Source organism: Hyperolius riggenbachi, chromosome 9, assembly GCF_040937935.1.
Source record: "Hyperolius riggenbachi isolate aHypRig1 chromosome 9, aHypRig1.pri, whole genome shotgun sequence".
NCBI classification, from domain to species: Eukaryota; Metazoa; Chordata; class Amphibia; order Anura; family Hyperoliidae; genus Hyperolius; species Hyperolius riggenbachi.
The window spans coordinates 245502903-245523642 of NC_090654.1; the positions used below are offsets into that span (position 1 = coordinate 245502903).

Genomic DNA, 20740 nt, shown 5'->3' on the forward strand with positions numbered 1-20740 from the left:
AACATGACTGCGCATGTGCAAACAGTCTAACGCGGCTTAAGTCGCTCTAACGCCGTAGCATGCTGCACTTTCGGAAGAACGTGCAGTGTTACATGTAACGCAACGTGGGCAGTGTGAACAGCCCACTTGTGTTACATTGCTGTGCGTTGGGGGAGCGTTACAGGCTGCACTAACGTGCGCCTGTAAAGCAGCCTTAAAGCTAGTTGCAGTTAAAATATCAAAAACCAGGTTTCTAATGGAAATTCCTCTACAATTTATTTTCAGCTGCATAAACATGGATCTTGATGAAGTTCAAAGTCTTTGAAATAATCTTTCCATTTCTATCTGAAGCCAGCTATGAATTTACAAAACTAGTAGCAAGATTAATCTGAGGTTCTTTGCTACCATTGCTACCATGGTAAGTATATAATCCATGTGTTCTGTTCAGAGTACTATTGCCAATGTATGTCCAACCTGACTGCAGGAGAAATTAACAGCACACAGGGCCCTGACACACCAAATTGAGTTTTGCGGGTAGTTTTTTGTTCTTTAAAAAAAAAAAAAAAAAATGCCTCCATTGACTTACATTAAAATCATGGCAAAAAAAAATAAAAAATTAATTGGCACAATTTTAATGTAAGTCAATGGAGGTGTTAAAAAAAAATAAAATAAAAAAATAAATAAAAAATTAAAATTAAAACTACCCGCAAAACTATTTGGTGTGTCAGGGCACACAGTGGAAATCTCTGTGTCTGTTTCTCATTTTCTACACCTGAACTCACTGGCACAGAGCAAGCTTAACCCTTTTAGTACCAAAAGGTGATTTAGTGATCCCCATATGCTTCCCTGGCAGTCTACTGGTCCCTAATATGCTTCCCTGGAGGTTTAGTGGTTCTCCACAGGGGCGTTGCTAGCTCCTAAGATCAGTGCCACATGCCCCGGATCTATTCTGGAGTGCTCCAAATGTCCCTCAGGCAGAGTCAGCTGTGGTGCCTCAATGGTTGGTGAGCATGCTGGGAGCTGTGGTGCATCAATCGTGGGTATGCTGGCTGTTGTAGTGCCATGCTGGGCGCTGTGATGCCTTTATGGGGGCATGCAAAGAGCTGTGGTTCATACATAGGGGCATGCTGGGAATTGTGGTGCCTCAATGGGAGGCCCATGGGAACGGGGCCACTATAAAGGTAAGGTAAAGGCTATGGGATAACTGCCAGATAACCTGGCAGCAGGCCAGCCTGCCCAGCAGAAAGCCAGACCAATTTTAACAAACACAGCAAGATTGGGGCTTTAAATGAACAAATATTTGTTTTCTTTAATTCTTCATATTAAAAAGTCTTCATAGTTGCGGACACACAAGTAGACAATATTTCCAGAACTCCATATAACAACCAAACCGACTGCCTGACACGTGTTTCACGATCAAAGATCGCTTCTTCAGAGGCATACAGTATACATGTATATCACATGTGAGTCCAAATAGAGATCACAGACCGCAATCTGTAAAGATATGAAGATCCACACCAAGTGGACACAGTCCAGAAATCACCACCGTCAACGCTGATGCGGAAGTCACTGATGCGGAAGTATGACTGATTTTGTGCTGAAACCCCTCCCAGAAGAAGCTCTGGGACCGCTGTACTCTGGGGAAACTGCCACAATGTAACAATGTTCACAGACAGGAAATTGCTGTTTACAGCTGTCTCTAACAGCCAGAACAGCTAGGAGCAGCTACATAACCTGCCCACAGTAAAAATGTCACCATGTAATAAATGTCGGAATGTAAATCGGGGAGAGGAAAGATTTTACAATGAGCAAACACTGACTAAATCATATACTGTATACATAATTATGGTAAAAAATGAAGCACTTTTTTTACTACATCATTTTCACTGGAGGGGCAACAGCTTTGTGTTAGCTTGAAGAGAGGCCAGAGCAACAATCTCTAGGGATTGTAGTGACCATGTGATCAGGAACCAATCAGCAAACAGGTGAAATCTACATCATGTCAGAGACTGATCGGCACAAAACAGAATGCAAATTTCACCTTAGGCAATACTGAAGGGTTTTAACACTACTGTGTCTCTGGAAGCACAGTCAGGCCTGGAACCCACTACAAATCGCAATTGCTAGCGTTTTTAATGAGAATTTTGTAAGCGATTTCTTAAACGTTTTCTGCTGATTTTTGGTAGCCATTTTAAAAAGTGTAAAAGCTTTTTTGCCAGCGACTGTGTAGCGATTGAGATTAGCGATTTTAATTCTGATTGGTCCTTCCAATGCAACATAAATTTATTTACAGTTTGCATTCATTTAAAATTGCACTCAAATCGCTATGTGCATCGATTCATGAGAGATTATGCCAGCGATTATATACTTTACATTGTAGAAAAGCAACACGCTAACGCCACAAAAATGCTGCATGTCCTGCAATAGCAATTTTGCTAATCGCAATCGCGCCACTGGAATTTGGCCCATCCATTAACATTAGCTGAGCAGTTAGGGAAATTGCTAGAGTTTTGAATTGCTCCCTAAATGCAAAAAAATAAAAAAACTGCTCTAGTGGGTTCCAACCCTGACTGCATCTTATATGTATAAAATCAATGTAAGGAAGCTGAGTATTTGCAATTTTCCTAGCAACATATAGAGGTAAACTGGAAACACATTTTCCACAAATGTGCAGTTTTCTTTAAGGCCTCTTTCACGGTGCGTCGTTAAAGTCACATGTTACAAAATTTTATAACGCAGACTAACGCACAGCAATACAAAGTCTGTGCGACATTCACAGTGCACACATTGCATTGTGTGTAACGTGTAGCAATATGTAGAAAGAGCTGCATGCTGTGCGTTTAGCAATACATTTGCTGCGTTGTGTGTGTTGCACATGCTAAGTTTTTTTGTAAAATGTAACGCATGCAAAGTTTTAGTTCCATCACTGTGCGCCGAAAACGGTGCACCAAACGCACGGCTAAAGAATGTACTATAATGTCCAAGTTATAGTCTTTCAATGCGTTGCATTAGGCGCACGTTATGCGACCTTAACGTCGCATCAAACGCACCGTCCCACTGTGAAAGTGGCCTAAAAGGTCAAATTCCACGTTCATTAGAAATTGCTAGAAACATATACTGGTGCTGCACAAGTCATTTTAGGATCTACTATTAAAAATGACCTTTCTACTACAATTTGCAGCAAGTAAAGAATTCTCAAAAACAGCCTTTAAAAACACGCACTGCTTTTATTTTTTTACCCAAATCTGGTAGAAAAAGTACACCTTTTGGAGTATAGAATGCCCAGGCTTTCCCATTTCCTGCAAGAGTAACTAGCTGTAAAGATCAGAAGTCCTTGTTATTCATCGTTATTAGAGATGGTAGTGAGATGACAAATTTCACGCAAGTCTAATGCAACTTTGGATTGGGCCAATCTGATTTGACAGAAAGTGCAATTGACTGGCCCAGGCTCAAGCAAAAAAATGACTGCTCTCACTGACAGCAGCCTCAGACACTCCTATCGGAGGCTGGGAGAGCACTTGTCTGTGCGGAAAACCATGAGTTTTCTGCCATGTGTGTTTCTGGGTTTTGCAAGCCTGGAATTGCATTTTTTGTGCGCGTTTACTTTTTGCAGAGGACACACTTGCTGAAATTATGCGATTTTTGCCGCGCAAGGCTGCACTGGCCATGGAAATCAATGACCTCACTCATTAAACGCACATTGTTGGCATTTGTGTTCTGCGTTTTTCCCTATGATTGTAAAGTTCACTGCCTTTTTCGCATGATATGCACGTTCGCTATTACAATGTATTCAGCCACATGTGAAGGGGAAAAAAAATAAATCACAGAATAGATGTTTATGATTGCATTTTTCAAATGCTAATTTTTAGACGCAAACCCACTACGACAGAAACCCGGGGATTGCAGGGGGAGCACTGCTGCAAGTGTGTGTCCAGCCTTAATAAATTGGCCTTTTTAACCATTGATAACATTCAGTACAATTTTTTGCCTTTATAAAAAGTTTTTTTTGCAGCTCGAAAGGAAAGCATTGTATGCAGGAAGAACCAATATGCTGCGTAATTTTAAAAACGGTACAATTCAAATCTCAGAGCTGCAATTTGCAATGTGGCTCATAGACTTATAACGTGCGATTTCACGTGTTTTTCCACTCTGCGGCAAAACAGCGTGATTCAAAAAAGTGTGCTCGCCAGCCAGGTGCTCGCAGTGTGACAGCTCATCAGGAACGCTGTGGAATAGCTGCATTTTTTTGTATGCACATAAAACAGCCGTCCAAATAAAATGAATCGTAGGGGATGCACCAAGATCTCACCAAACGTTTTACCGACACAAAGATTATGAAAAACTGCCATTGTTAGTCTCATTGCACATTATACAAATTGAATCTGCACACTATACAATCTAACCTGTACAATTTTAAATGATAAATTGGTCACACACTATGCAATCTTAATTGTCCAATCTTTTCTCACTCTTCATGAAAGTGGTGAGACTAGAACTTCCCTAAAGCAATCTGTTCAAAGACTTTTCAGTCTGTGGCTCCCTACACTACATAGATGTGGTAAGAATGTATGTCCAGCTTTATGACATTTGTGTGCTCTTCTCCGCCACCTAATGGAATCAGTGACTGCTCTGCTATATTTATAGGTCACTATTTTATGTACCATTGTTGAATGCTATAATGAGCTCTAGTCACAAAACAGAGCATTCGCTAATGCTGAAAACAGCTGATTTTACCGATCACCTTCCCACATTCCAATTCACTAAACCTATCACCGCACAGAAAAACATTACCGTCTAGTTCGGTAAATTACCGACTTGTGCGGTGATTGCCTTTAAGAAATGTCAATTCACAAAGATGTCCGCATTAAGTTTACGGGCCAAAAGTGTTTGGTAATTTTCTCCAGCTCAAAGCAGCCAATAACTTGCTCTCCCCATGCTGTCTCTGTGCGGTGGATTTGACAGACAGCCTTTGGGGAGAGCCAGGCAGCCAATAGGGGGAGCCACACAGCCCTGCTTCTCACGCTGATTTGAAGCGAAGGGTAATCAGGTGGGACTTTCAGTGTATTGACGCAGAGAGGGAACATTTTCAAAAGGCATCCCTTTAGATGTGCTTATTTGTATTGTAGCACACACAATAGCTCCCCCTGGTGGCTGCAGCACATCTAAGGGGATAATAGGGTTGCACTGTAGAGAAACCATCCGAGTCCTACACACAGCTCCCCTGCCTGCTGACCTGCTACATGCTGGTAAGTGACACTTACCGAGCAGGGATTAGTGAATTGAGGCATGTTTGTTCGGTACCGAACTTCTGCCTTATGAGGGAAAACTAAGTGTAAAATACCGGATGAGGTAGTTTACCGAAGACAATTATTTCACTGACCTGCCCTTTGTGAATATAACCCAATGTCTCTGTGTAGAATTGTGTAAAGGGAACCTGAGGTGAGAGGGGTATGCACATTGTCTGGCTGTTCTGCTGATCCACTGCCTCTTAATACTTTAAGGCAGTGTTCCCCAAACCTGTCCTCAAGACCAGTGGCGTAGCTATGGGCCCCCCAATGCGAGTTTTACATTGCCCCCCCCCCCCCCCCCCCCAAGCAGACTATATGTAACACTTGATATGGTACAAAAAAAGCTGCCAAGGTCATCCACAGTGTCAGAGATGCAAGTAGGGGATAGGAAACAGTTTGTTAATGATTACTACTATTCAAAGCATCTACAGGATCTTCTCAAAAAATTAGCATATTGCGATAAAGTTCATTATTTTCTGTAATGTACTGATAAACATTAGACTTTCATATATTTTAGATTCAAATACACTCAACTGAAGTAGTTCAAGCCTTTTATTGTTTTAATATTGATGATTTTGGCATACAGCTCATGAAAACCCAAATTTCCTATCTCAAAAAATTAGCATATTTCATCCGACCAATAAAAGAAAAGTGTTTTTTAAAAAAAAACAAAAAACTTTCTCTTCACAATATCCCACAGATTCTCTATTGGGTTCAGGTCAGGAGAGTTGGCAGGCCAATTGAGCACAGTAATACCATGGTCAGTAAACCATTTACCAGTGGTTTTGGCACTGTGAGCAGGTGCTAGGTCGAGCTGAAAAATGAAATCTTCAACTCCATAAAGCTTTTCAGCACATGTTTGATAAAACACAGTGGACCAACACCAGCAGCTGACATGGCACCCCAGACCATCACTGACTGTGGGTACTTGACACTGGACTTCAGGCATTTTGGCATTTCCCTCTCCCCAGTCTTCCTCCAGACTCTGGCACCTTGATTTCCGAATGACATGTAAAAGTTGCTTTCATCCGAATAAAGTACTTTGGACCACTGAGCAACAGTCCAGTGCTGCTTCTCTGTAGCCTAGGTCAGGCGCTTCTGCTGCTGTTTCTGGTTCAAAAGTAGGTTCATGCTTCCATCTGCTGAAAAGCTTTATGGAGATGAAGATTTCATTTTTCAGCACGACCTGGCACTTGCTCACAGTGCCAAAACCACTGGTAAATTGTTTACTGACCATGGTATTACTGTGCTCAATTGGCCTGCCAACTCTCCTGACCTGAACCCCATAGAGAATCTGTGGGATATTGTAAAGAGAAAGTTGAGAGATGCAAGACCCAACACTCTGGATGAGCTTTAGGCCCGGTTCACATTAGCGGTTGTTTGCCAAACGGACCGGATGACCTGACCGGATCCGGACCGGATCCGGATCGGAACCGTACGGTTCTGATCCGGATCCGATCCGGATCCGGTCAGGTTGCATCAGGTGGCAATCAGGATGCGATCCGGATCCGTTTGGCAAAATATACGTAAAAAAAAAAAAAAAAATGTTGGGGTCTGGGAGGTCAGCAGAAGGGGGACCTGTGGAATCAGGCCCTCTGCTGTTTAGCACTCACCTCCACCTCCGACATGCTGCCAACATCCTGCCAACACCTCCAGCTCCTGCTGCTCCACTCCAAAATGCTTGCCCATGTGTCCCCAGCCAATATCGCCGCAAAAATCCGCATAGGAAGTGGGGTAGAAGATCCGGATTTCTCAGCCAGTGTGTTGTGCGGCCTCCGGTTCCCATTTGTTTGTATTGGCCGGATGGTGCAGTCCGGCTCCGCCCCGGATACGGCTGCCGGAGGGGCCGGATGAAAAAATAGCGCATGTTGGAACGGAGGCCGGAGTCCGGATCCGGCCCGGATCCGGTCCGGCTCCGGTTCTGCAGAACGGACCCATGTGAACGGACGCATAGGCTTTAATTGCTATGCCGTGCGTCCGTTCCGTCCGTTCTGCAGGCGGTGCGGCTCCGGCACGGCGATTCCGGAGGGCCACCGCAAGTGTGAACCGGGCCTAAGGCCGCTATTGAAGCATCCTGGGCCTCCATAACACCTGAGCAGTGCCACAGGCTAATTGCCTCCATGCCACGCCGCATTGAAGCAGTCATTTCTGCAAAAGAATTCCCGACCAAGTATTGAGTGCATAACCGAACATAATTATTTGAAGGTTGACTTTTTTTTGTTTTAAAAACACTTTTCTTTTATTGGTCGGATGAAATATGCTAATTTTTTTGAGATAGGAAATTTGGGTTTTCATGAGCTGTATGCCAAAATCATCAATATTAAAACAATAAAAGGCTTGAACTACTTCAGTTGTGTGTATTTGAATCTAAAATATATGAAAGTCTAATGTTTATCAGTACAATACAGAAAATAATGAACTTTATCACAATATGCTAATTTTTTTAAAGATCCTGTATAGAGGTTATTACCACCACAGGACCAATAAACAGCTAATACTTTGGTTAAGGAAGGGCCCCGATGCGGTCACTACCTCTGCAACTCCTATTGCTACGCCACTGCTCAAGACCCACCAACAGTGCATGTTTTGTGGAAATCCACAGAGGTAACTAATAAGCTCTGTTGATACACCAATTACCCCACCTGTGCATGTTTGTGGTTTTCTGCAAAACATGTACTATTGGTGGGCCTTGAGGACAGGGTTGGAGAATTATGCTTTAAAAGGACCACTATCGTGAAAAGAGTAGGCAGTATAAATCTGACAGAACCGATTAACGAGGTTTTGGACTAGTCGATCTCCTCATGGGGATTCTCAGGGTTTTCTTTCCAACAGCATTTCCTGAACAGAGAACCAGAGATGAAGCACCCTCTTGTATTTTACCTTATAAATCAGTGGGAACATGACAGTAAACACCTAATCTGCTCTTTGTTTCATTGTTCTCTGTTTAATCTGACTGTTATCACCTCTGATAAGAATCCCCGACTGAGCACTCAGTCTAGCTTTGCTACGGAAAGATTATAGCTGAGTCTGTCTTCTCTGGTGTCTTTTCAAGCCCAAGCCTGCCTCCTTGTGGCTCTGCTATAATGACTCAGCTATAATTATTTCCTGCAAAGCCAGACTGAATGCTCAGTCCGGGATTCTTATCACAGCTGATAACAGACACTTTTAGCAGTGAGGATGAAACAGATAGCAGGGTAGGTGTTTTCTCTAATGTTCTTACTGATATATATGGTAAAATACACAAGGGTGCCTCTCTCTGGTTCCCTTTAACTGTCAAAATAGTAAGATACCAGCCAGCCTCCCTACTCACTTGAACATTATTTTGTCAGTTAGACTTTGCAACTGCTGTTCAGGAAATGCTGTTGAAAACAAAGAAAACCCTGAGAATCCCCCATGAGGAGATGGACTGGCCCAAACCTGTCAGTTCTGTCAGATTTTAACTGCCTACTTTTTTCGCGATAGTGGTACTTTAAGCCATAGACCCTGAACCAGCATGCAGATCAGAGGTCTATGGCAAAATCTGATAAAATTAACTGCATGCTTGTTTCAGGGGGGCAATTTAGTGACTCTACTGACCAGAAAGACCTGCAAGGCTGCCAGGCAACTGGTATTGTTTAAAAGGAAATAAATATGGCAGCTGCCATAGGTCTCACACCTCGGGTTCATTTTAAGGTGCCCACTAACGGTTCAATTTGCAGCCAAGAATTGCCCAAACAATTAGATAAATGTGATGCGATTGGCAGAAAATAAACCTTGTTGATATCCCAAATTGACTGAACGATTCTAAAGGTGATCATTCAACAACAAGTTAATCGATCGGAAAAAACATTTTTTATAATCGGTTGTGATGGACAGGAAGCACAGATTTCTTCATTGATGGTGAAATAATTATCAAGTTATGACATTTTATTTCCGATCGCATTTATCTGATCGCTTGGGCGATTCTTTGCTGAAAATTGTACTGTTAGTGGTCACCTTAAAGCCTGGTACACACTTTCAATTATGATTGGCCAATCACTGACCAATTTTACCACCTACCTTATGGAGTAGAGACCCAGTGGTCACTCCTTAAAGGTCAACTGAAGCGAGCGTTCTATGGAGGCTGCCATATTTATTTTTAAGCAATACCAGTTGCCTGGCAGTCCTGCTGAGCCTCCTATTTTCAGCCATAGACACTGAACAAGCATGCAGCAGATCGGGTGTTTCTGACATTATTGTCTGACAAGATCAGCTGCATGCTTGTTTCTCGTGTGATTCAGATACTACTGCAGCCAAATGGATCAGCAGGGCTGCCAGTCAACTGGTATTGTTTAAAAGGAAATATGCATGGCAGCCTCCATATTCTTCTCACTTCAGTTGTCCTTTAAGCCTGGCACACACATGCTATTTCAATTGGCCAATCACTGGCCAATTTTACCACTACCAGGTAGTATGAGAGCTTATCCCACAGTCTTTTCACAATATTGAGGTGATAAAATGTGTCAGTGATTGGCCAATCATAATTGAAAGTGTGTATCAAACTTCAGACCCTACCCCCAAATCCAAAATGCAGCAGATCTCTTAATGCTCATATTATATCGCAGTGGATTAGATGTGATTGATTTTTATTTCAAACTACACAAGATTTGCATGCAAATTGAAAAATTAAGATCTCATCGACCAGCTCAACCGGCAATACACAGAGATTTAAGCAATCATAAACTCAATTTAAATAGGTAATACAAAAAAAAAAAAAAAAAAAAAAAAGTCTACAAATGACTGTTCACTTGTAAAAAAAAATAAAATATTCTATTAAATTCCATCTCAAAATCATCCATTTATTCTTATAACAAATTGGGGTACTTATCCGTTAGCCGGGCGCATCCTCTAGGTGGCGACAAAACGCCACCAGAGTTAATCTTTCCCTACTATCCATGTCGGCCTGGAGGGGGAATAGTAATTAGCGCCACCTGCCACATGCGCCCGGCTAACGGATAAGTACCCAAATTGGTTTCATTTCACTGAATAAGGAGCACAATGAAATGATCGTTCTAATGTGTATTGTGAAACTACTACTAACGAGAAAACAAAGCAATGCCTTCAGTTCAGCTCAAACCAAACCATATTTCACCAAGTAACACACACTCCATGCACACTGTACTGAGTACACTGCCATATGAGAGCATCTGAGATTGCTGCCAATCATCACATTGATCCAGATGTGGAAATCAGTAACAACCTCCTACCGCCTCTGATTCCTCATGCAGCAAGATGGATGGAGTTTCTAGGCAGTCTGTACTCCAAAAAGGATACGCATTGCAGGCTGGCTGCAAATTGATCCAGGAAACTATTTTAATAGGATTACATGTGTTTAAAGGACTCACGAGGCAAAATAGGAAAAAAAAATAAAAAAGTTAAATACCATCATGAAATTTAAATGCACGGAGGACGCCGTTCCGCCGGGTCCCCGCTGCTCAATGTCCCCCCGGGCCGGCTCCTGACCCCACAGCCCGGGTCAGGCTCTCCTGCCTCCTCTAAAATGGCTGCCGAAGCTGGCCACTCTAGGGCCTCCCAACCGATCCACGTCTCCTGTAGCGTGGATCGGGGGGCCCTAGAGCTGCGCAGCCACATCAATGCGGACTGCGCAGCCGTGGCCAGCTCCGGCGGCCATTTTAGAGGAGGCAGGAGAGCCCGACCCGGGCTGTGGGGAGTCGGTCTGCGGGAACATTGAGCAGCGGGGAACCGGCGGAATGGCGTGGATGGTGTCCTCCGTGCATTCAAATTTCATGCAGGTATTTAACTTTTTTTTTTCCTATTTCACCTCGTGAGTCCTTTAAAGTACACCTGAAGTGGCTGCCATATTTATTTCCTTTTAATCAATGCTAATTGCCTGGCTATCCTGCTGATCTTTTTGGCTGCATAAGTGTGTAAATCATAGGCAAACGCAGGAGGGCGGAGACTCACCGGGGAGGGGGATTACAGCTGCCCAGAATCCCCCCTCAGACCAGGGCCAGTGCAGTGTCTGGGGACAGGCACAAGTTGAGACACTAGAATATCTGCAGGTAATCGTGCAGCTCACAGCCCCGCCCCCTTTCTTTCCCTGCTACAGTTGACTATGGATGGAGCAGCAGTGTGTGTACAGAGCATGGAGCAGATCTGGGGAACTTAACAGTCAGTTATGAGCACAGCCCTGTGCCCTGCTGTGTGAATGCTTCACTTTCCCCTTCATTAGCAATGTCGGCTGTCCTCATGATTATCTGTATCCAAACTGCTCCTGATCGATCCCACTGTCGATTGGGAGCAGATCGGACATTTCGAAAATAATTGTCAGATTCTGTCAGACTGACAGAAATTGCATTATGTGTACTCAGCATGATGTCCTACCATATTATATATACTGTATTGTGTGTGGCTGAGGGAGACCTTTCAGGAATCCCCCCTTGAAATTCCTGGGTTTCTCCCTGTGAATCTTACACCTGAAACAAGCATGCAGCTAATCTAGTCAGATTTCAGTCAGAGCACCGGATCTGCATTTGCTTGTTCAGGGTATATGGCTCAAAATATGGCGTGCATGAAAAAAGGGCGCGGGTTATTAATGAATTTGGCGCCAAGTATTAACGAAATTTGCTAACGAGAATCATCATTGTCAAGCTTTAACGCTAATTTCTGTTCCAAAAAAACAAACGAGAAATAACAAATATTAACGTTAAATATTGTAATGTTTGTCAATACTGCTTAACCCAACCCTACCCTCACACAGAACCCTCCCCTGGTGGTGCCTAAAATTAACCACTCCCCTAATGGTGCCTAACCCCCCCGGTGGTGCCTGCCTAACCCTAACCACCCCCCCTGGTGTTGCCCAAAACCAACCGCCGCCTAGGTGGTGCCTAACCACTCCCCTTGGTGTTGCCTAACACTAACCACTCCCTCTGCAGAAACACCCTTTTAGATACATTACCGATAACTTTAACTAACGGTAAATCTGTACTTATTAACGAAATAATATGCCAAAAACTATACCGTTATAAACATCTAAAAAGATAACTACCTAAAAACGTTATAATGTTATTTTACAAAATTTTTCACGGTGCCCTTTATTCACCGTATGAACGATAATTGCATTAAAGTCTATGGAGGCGCCCTTTTTGTCCACCCTCAGCCGGCGCCCTTTTTTCCGGCTCCCAAAATATGAGAAGCAGAGGATCAACAGCCAGGCAATTAGCAATGTTTAAAGGACAACTGTAACTAAATGGATATGGAGACTGCCATATTTTTTTTTCCTTTTAAGCAATACTAGTTACCCGATTGTACTGCTGATCCTCTGCTTCTAATGCTTTTAGCCGGAGACCCTGAACAAGCATGCAGCAGATCATCTGTTTTTGACATTAGTGTCCGATCTGACAAGATTAGCTGCATGCTTGTTCCTGGTGTGATTTAGACACTACTGCAGCTAAATAGATCAGCAGGGCTGCCGGGCAACTAGTATTGTTAAAAAGGAAATAAATATGGCATAAACTTCTTACTTTAGTTGTCCTTTGAAAGGAAGTCAATATGTCAGTCTCCACATCCCTTTTTGCTTCAGTGCTTTTAAAGGAAACTGTAGTGAGAAGAATATGGAAGCTGCCATATTTATCTCCTTTAAACAATACCAGTTGCCTGGCTGTCCTGCTGATCTATTTGGCTACAATAGTGTCTGAATCACACCAGAAACAAGCATGCAGCTAATCTTGCCAGATCTGATAATGTCAAACACCTGATCTGCTGCATGCTTGTTCAGGGGCTATGGCTAATAGTATTAGAGGCAGAGGATCAGCAGGATAGCCAGGCAACTGGTATTGCTTAAAAGTAAATAAATATGGCAGCCTTCACCTCTTTATCACTTCAGTTGCCCTTTAAGAGGATGTTATTGGAGACTGTGATATCATTGTATGATCACAGTATTACCATGTGTGGCCACCATCAAATACGTAACAAAGCTTGGTACACATTTTCAATTATGTAATGAAGATGCGAAGTCGGCACTACTGCTCCTAGTGCATTTATTGCCAGTGGGTATACATCAGATGGCGTGCAGTGTACAAAAATTTTTTAACACATACCGTGCATTTGAAGGCTGAAGGTGGAGAGCTGATGGTGGGCGCTAGGTGCAGGAAGCACCTAGCGCCCACCATCAGCTCTCCACCTTCAGCCTTCAAATGCACGGTATGTGTTAAAAAATTTTTGTACACTGCACGCCATCTGATGTATACCCACTGGCAATAAATGCACTAGGAGCAGTAGTGCCGACTTCGCATCTTCATTACTTGTTTGACTTTCACCTAATCCAGTCAGAGCACGCTGCCCGCACCAATGGGGTCGCATCTGCCATGATCCTACGGATCCTCCCAACAAGCGGAAAGTAATCCATGTAGTGCCGACTCTTCCCCTCTTTTTTCCTATCTCTTTTGATCTTCAACATTTTCAATTATGATTGGCCAAACACTCACCAAATTTTACCAACTCCATACAGTATGTGGGTCAACAGATATTAAATACTATGAGCAGATTGTGTAGGTATACCTTTATACTACATGAAGGAGGTGAAATTGGTCAGTGATTGGCCAATCATTATTGAAAGTGTGTACCAGACTTAAATAAGTTAAAGGCAACTGTAATGAAAAAAAGGGCTACTTACCCGGGGCTTCCTCCAGCCCCAAGCACGTCCCTCGCCGCACCTCTCCCCGCAGTCGTTCGCCCGCTCTGCCTCCCGGTCCGCGGTGATGACGTCAGGCCGACCTGGAGGTCGGCTTGTACTGCGCCTGCGTGAGCGGCGGTGTCAATCACCGCCATGTGGACCGGAGCATACTGTGCAGGCGCAGTAGTTCTGCCGGGAGGCAGAGCGGGCAAACGGCTGCGGAGAGAGGTGCGGCGAGGGACATGCTGGGAGCTTGGGGCTGAAGGAAGCCCTGGGAAAGCAGCCCTTATTTTCATTACAGTTGCCTGATAACTCCTTTTAGGCCTCTTACACAGTAAAGCTGGCCACTAACGGTCCAATTTCTAGCGAAAAATCGTTCGAGCGATCAGAAATTCTGATCGGACGAAAAATCGTTCACTACACCATCAACTAACCAATCCTTGCTTCCTATCTATCACGACCACCAAGAAAATCCAAATTTTCGTTCAACAAAAATTAATTCGGGCGACATTTTTTTCACTCGTTCATAATCGATTGTGTCCACCAATGGAGATTATTTACAACCAATCCGATCAGAATTTCTGATCGCTCGAACGATTTTTCGCTAGAAATTGGACAGTTAGTGGCCAGCTTAAGACGTTGCGTTTGATGCGATGTTAAGGTCGCATAACATGCCCCTAACGCAACGCATTGAAAGACTATAACTTGGACGTTATTTAGCCCTGCGTTTGGTGCTGCGTTTTTGTCGCACAGTGATAGAACAAAAACGGCGCATGCGTAAAAAATAATAAAAACATTACTGAGCATGTGCAAACAGTATAACGCAGCTAAAAACGTGTATAACGCATCGCATGCAGCACTTTCATTTAACGTGCAGCGTTAGACACCAACGCAACATCTGCACTGTAAACAGCCCATTGAATTTTCATCGCTGTAAGTTATTGTGCGTTACATGTTGTAAAGTGCGACTTTAACGTCGCACTGTGAAAGAGTCCTTATGCTACGTACACACATGCGACAACGATCGTTCGTTGAGAACGACGAACGAACTTTTAATTGATGAAAGAACGACCTAAGTAAAGTTAGTTTTAAAAGGTGTGTAACGATCTGATCGTTAGAACGAACGTTACATCACGTAAAGCAACTATTGCGCCTGCGCATAAAAATTAGAAGTTTCAGGGAGAAATAGTGAAATGCGCATGTCAAGCCTAGTACGAACGACCGTTTCCAACGATGTACTACTTCTGCAAACGATCGTCGTTGGTTAAAATCCGCCGAGATAGAACTTTCTTGTGTAGCGATTTGGCTCGTTCGTCGTTTGCCTTAATAGTCAGTGGTTCGTTTTTTGTAACGATCGTCGTTGGTAAAGATCGGGGAACGATCGTTACAAACGACTATAGTCGCATGTGTGTACGCACCTTAAGTGTGGCAAGATCACATCAGAGAAGAGACATAACACCTGATCTTGAAATTGATTCAACCTGAAGCACTAATGCACCACCAGTGCATGTCAGGCTGCCTGCAAAACACACATTGATGGAGGGTGAAGGACAGGTTCAATGAACACCAACTTTAGTCTGGAACACACTTCCAATTTTGATTGGACTATTTTTTTTTCCACCTCCGTGTAGTATGAGAGCTTATCTATACAATCTGCTCATAGTATTCAAAAGCTGTGGGCCTTCATACCACAGGCAGGTGGTAAAGTTAGCCAAAATTGGCTTCAAGATGTTTGGTAATGATACAATCTTACCATAAAAAAAAAAATATCAACTCAAAGTATATTCAGTTTACCCTTCTACTACATACATTTGTTAAGATTGTATCAGTAAAGGACAACCGAGGTGACATGTGACCATATGCAATTCAATTTTTCTCCTGGGTGATATTTTTAATTTTGTCAATAAAATGCATTTTAAGCCATCAGAAAGCAAGAAAATGCTCAAAATAATGTTGGGTACTTATCCGTTAGCCGGGCGCATCCTCTAGGTGGCGACAAAACTCCACCAGAGTTACATCTTTCCCTACTATCCATGTCGGCCTGGAGGGGGAATAGTAATTAGCGCCACCTAGAGGATGCGCCCGGCTAACGGATAAGTACCTAATGTTGATAGTACTTTTCATTTATTTTTTGGTACTTTTTTTTTTTGTTGAAAAGTGCTGGAAAGTTATTTTGATTTGAAGATGAAAAATTATCTCCTAGGAAAAAACTCAGGTGAAAAAGTAAATTGCGTATGGCTCCTGATGAGATAGACGTGTATGTAGAGTGCCAAGCACACAGATAACTAGGCTGTGTAACTTTTTCAGGCAGAGAAAGAAAAAAAATGGAAAACATCAGGTATGCAAGTGACAGTTCCTGTCTGGGTCGGCACTGGGTCAGACTATAGCACAACCCTTATGCTAGGTACACACCATACAATTTTCTGTTAGATTCTTCTGTTAGATTTACCTACAACATGGAAATTATCTATCTGGCAGGTAAATCTAAGAGAAAGAGAAAATCTAACAGGAAATTGCATGGTGTGTACCTAGCATTACAGATAAGTAATTACAGCCATAAAAACACTTTCCTGTCATTAAATGGCTTATGAGAGCATGAAAGAGATTCAAAAAAAAGGGTCAGTAATTCATAGATTTGAGCTCTAGCATACTTCAATGAAGGTGTCATTGGGCAGAGGCAATGAAACAGTAAAAACTTACACTAGAGTGTATAGATATATATATCTGTGGGATATCTAAAAAAAAAGTCGTTTTTTAGGAGAGGGAGGGAGGATGGATACAATTGTTTTTCTCATCAGTTTTTTATTTTCACCTCGGATGTCCTTTAACTACCTGACTATATTTGTCCACCTCTAGTACTGAATCCCAATCATGTAAAGTATGTGCTCAGTTGTCAGTAACATTTTACTTGCAAAAGCGACTGTATTATTTGCATTATATGCGCCCCTTGATCAGTAATCTGATTTGGCAACTTCACAGTCTGATTAGACTCTAGTTCCGTTCTTGCGAAGTCCAATTCCTGCGGACCACAATTGACCCTGTGATGTCATTCAGGGCTTATTCACAGTGGGACGTTGCCGAGTAATGCGAGGTTAAAGTCACAACACAGCGTGACAATGCAAAAAAAAAAAAAAAAAAAAAGCGGTAAAGCACATTGACGCTGCATCACCGTCACATACAGTAGGCAAAGCATACAGGCAATGAAAAGTATGCTTTCCTGTACCTGGTAACGTGTGTGTTTAGAGGTAACGCACTGCAAGTAGTGCATTACCACAACGCTAAAATGCGTCGCTAACATCGCAATGTGAACGTCCCATAAGCTTATCATTGCAGTGCCCCCGCAACGTCCCACTGTGAATGTAGCCTCATGTTAGGTACGCACCATACAATTTTGTGTTAGATAGATGGTTCGATAATTTCTGACATGTCCGATCTTATTTTCGATCGTTTTTCTGATCGATTTCTCATAGAAGTAAATGGAAATAGAGAAGAAAAGATAACAATAGAATTGGAAATCAATCGGGCAGAAAATAGACTGAAAAAAACACATCGTGTGTACCCAGCATCAGACTCAACATTTCTGATCGGTTTTGTGTTCACACATCCAATTTGGATTGACCAATTTTACCTACACAATCTATTCCAAGTATTTAAAATCTGTTGGCCATCATACTACATGTAAATGGTAAAACTGGCCAATCAGTACTGGATATATGTACCAGGTTTAAAGTGAACCCGAGGTGAGAGTGATATGGAGGCTGCCATAATTATTTCCTTTAAAACAATACTAGTTGCCTGGCAGCCCTGCTGATCTATTTGGCTGCAGTAGTGTCTGAATCACACACTAGAAACGAACATGCAGCAAATCTTGTCAGATCTGACAATCATGTCAGAAACCGCCGATCTGCATATGCTTGTTCAGGGTCTATGGCTAAAAGTATAAGAAGCAAGAGGATCAGCAGGATAGCCAGGCAACTGGTATTGCTGAAAAGAAAATGAATATGGCATCCTCCATATCACTCTCACCTTCCATTTTAAAAGGAAATGAGAGGAATATGGAGGCTGCCATATTTGTTCCCTCAATATCAGTTGTCTGGCAGCCTTGATGATCATCTGCATGCTCTTTTATGGTACGATTCAGTCATTACTGCAGCCAAAAAGATCAGCAGGGCTGCCAGGCAACTGGTATTGCTTAAAAGGAAATAAATATGGCAGCCTCCATTTACTCTTCACTTCAGTTGTCCTTTAAGTCACACACTGCAACAGGATGGTAGCCAGAGATCCTCATCTGTACATCCATTCTTGGTCAGTGAGTCTTTAACTAATTAGATGCAGACAGTAAACTGACATTATTGTATACAGTCATAAACAGAACCTTCACCTCTTTCAGCATAAAGAGCTATACAGCAGGGCAGAACACAATGTATTGACTGTAGTAACCCATAGCAACCAGATTCCAGTTACTGCCATGGATGGCACCTCATCGGTTTTCTGAATAAACCCAAGTAGTTAATTTACTTACTAAGAATGTTGGCAAGCTGAAGTAACCCATAGCAACAGGCATCTTTCTCACTCGACATTCCAACTTTCCTAGGGAATTTTTTTACCCAATAAGAAGTAGACTTGACATTAGAGGAACCCGAAACCGCACACAAGTCTTATCAGGTTTGGAAGGCAAATGACCAACTGTCTCACAGCTGATAAATTCGTCCCATGCAAAGTTCTTGTTCAGACTATGTGCATAGAACAAAAAGAATAAACAATTGCCTAATTAAAATGTAAAGGGAACCTGAAGTGAGAGAGCTATGGAGGCTAAAATATTTATTTTAAACAATGCATGTTGCCTGGCTGTTCCGCTGATCCCCTGCCTCTGATACTTTTAGCCGTAGACCTTGAACAAGCATGCAGCAGAAATTACTCAGACAAAAATTAGCTGCATGCTTGTTTCAGGTGTGTGATTCAGACACTACTGATGTCAGAATGATCACCAGGACTGTCAAACAACCAGTATTGCTTAAAAGGGAATAAACATGTCAGCCTCTCCATCCCTCTCACTTCAGATGTGCTTTTAAATCATGTCTCTCATGCTCCACAATAGAGCTAGACAAATAGTTTGACTCATCTATATATTTTTGATCTAGTCACAAACTGATATTAGCAAAGACTGAATCAGAACTTTGCACAGAGCTGATCAGACTCAGGAAGTAAACTCTTTAACTGGCAGCTTGATTAATTGATCACCTGCTCAAAAATCTGTTTAGCCCTGTGCAAAGTTACAGTTAATTCCCTTACTTATTCTGTTAAAGCAAAAATCCTAATCTATTAAAGATCCCCTTACTCTGAGAATTGCATTGCACACATCAATCAGTGCAGCACTTTGCACTGCCTTGCTGGATGAGAGTTTATAAAACAAAACACTCTATACATTGTGGCAAGTAATAGCCAAAGGCTGACAAGGAACTATGTACATCAATGCTGAAATATTCTAGTACTTTTCCCCCAAAAAACTGCCATAGTCAGTGTATCTATCCCCAGCTCTAAAATGGTTACTTACCTCTGTCCAGCAGGCAGCAGCTGCTGAGCTCCAGCAAGCCTGTCCTCTTTTAGCCCGGCATGATAAGCAATCTTTAAATGTTTGTCATTTTCTCTCCCATCACAATTTTACAACCACCTGTACACAGGAGCAGAGGGGCTGCCTGTCTTGTGGGTGGTGGTTTACTACTGATTGTAGGCTATTGCTGTTGCTTCGGTTCAAGAAACTTGAGCACCATCTAGTGGTCGTTTGGAGGAACTGTGCGTGCGTTGCCTTAGTTTTTGGAGAAGAAGATCGCCTTATGGAATATTCCTTGGAAAGAAGACCAAAAATGTGCTGTCTCGAGAGTGATTTAATATTTTACATTGGCTAAATAATCAGACCAGAAGTCTGAAAAGCTGGATCTTGGACGAATAATTTTCATTCCCTTTTGTGTGTGTGTGAGAGAAACTTATGCAATCCTACATCTCGCGTCATACATACTGGTTTGTTGGTTGGCGATTATAAAACTTCTCATCATTGCCTCACCCGCTTTTACCTAGTGTCCATGCATGGGTGTTATTACTAACACATGCTTCCTCATTACCAAGAAAAAAGTTACAAAATAATTAAGAACTGCTGCTGTAGGCTATTGGCTGGAAATTCTTTCCACATATGGGCTCAATTTTCTTCTTATACTCATCCTTCATATTGCACTTTCATTAGAATAAGGCCCCGTTCACATCTGAGCTGGAATTGCGCATTTCCCGCTCACCGCAAACCGCTGGCGGTTTTTAAAACCGCATATCAATTGTTATCCAATAGCAGTGTTCTCACTGCCGCGACCGCGGGCATTTTGCAATTAGCGATAATCGCAAACGCGTTACCTGCAGTGTTTTGGTGGCAATTCTTGAGCAATCGTGATTAGGTTGTATACAACCCCTAATCACGATCGCTCCCAAAACGCTACTGTTTCCAGTGATTTTTCTGCGTTAATCGCGGCAAAATCACTCCCACGATTTGCGATTTTAGGTGCGAACGTGGCCTTAGGGTCAGTGGTGTAACTAAGGAGCTTGGTGCCCCAGTGCGAGTTTTATGTGGGGCCCCAAGCAATCTATTGATATGGAGCCCCAAAACCTACCAAGGGCAACTGCAGTGTTATAGAGGGGTAATCAGACTGTGGCCTGGAACCCACTACAAGTCGCAAATCACTATCGCAATCACCAGCATTTTTTAACTAGCGTTTTATAAGCGATTTCATGAGTGTTTTCCGGAAATTTTGGTAGCAATTTTAGAAAGTGTAAGCTT

General features: G+C 42.6%; 1 protein-coding gene across 2 annotated transcripts in view; it reads right to left on the reverse strand.

Moving 5' to 3' along the window:
- The window catches only part of ESR2 (estrogen receptor 2), a 153307-nt gene extending 133746 nt beyond the window's left edge, over positions 1–19561 (reverse strand). For both annotated transcript variants that reach the window (XM_068252056.1, XM_068252055.1), the window contains exon 1: positions 19475–19561. The gene's annotated coding sequence lies outside the window, so the exon portion shown is untranslated. The remainder of the gene's footprint in view (positions 1–19474) is intronic.
- Positions 19562–20740: the final 1179 nt, after the last annotated feature.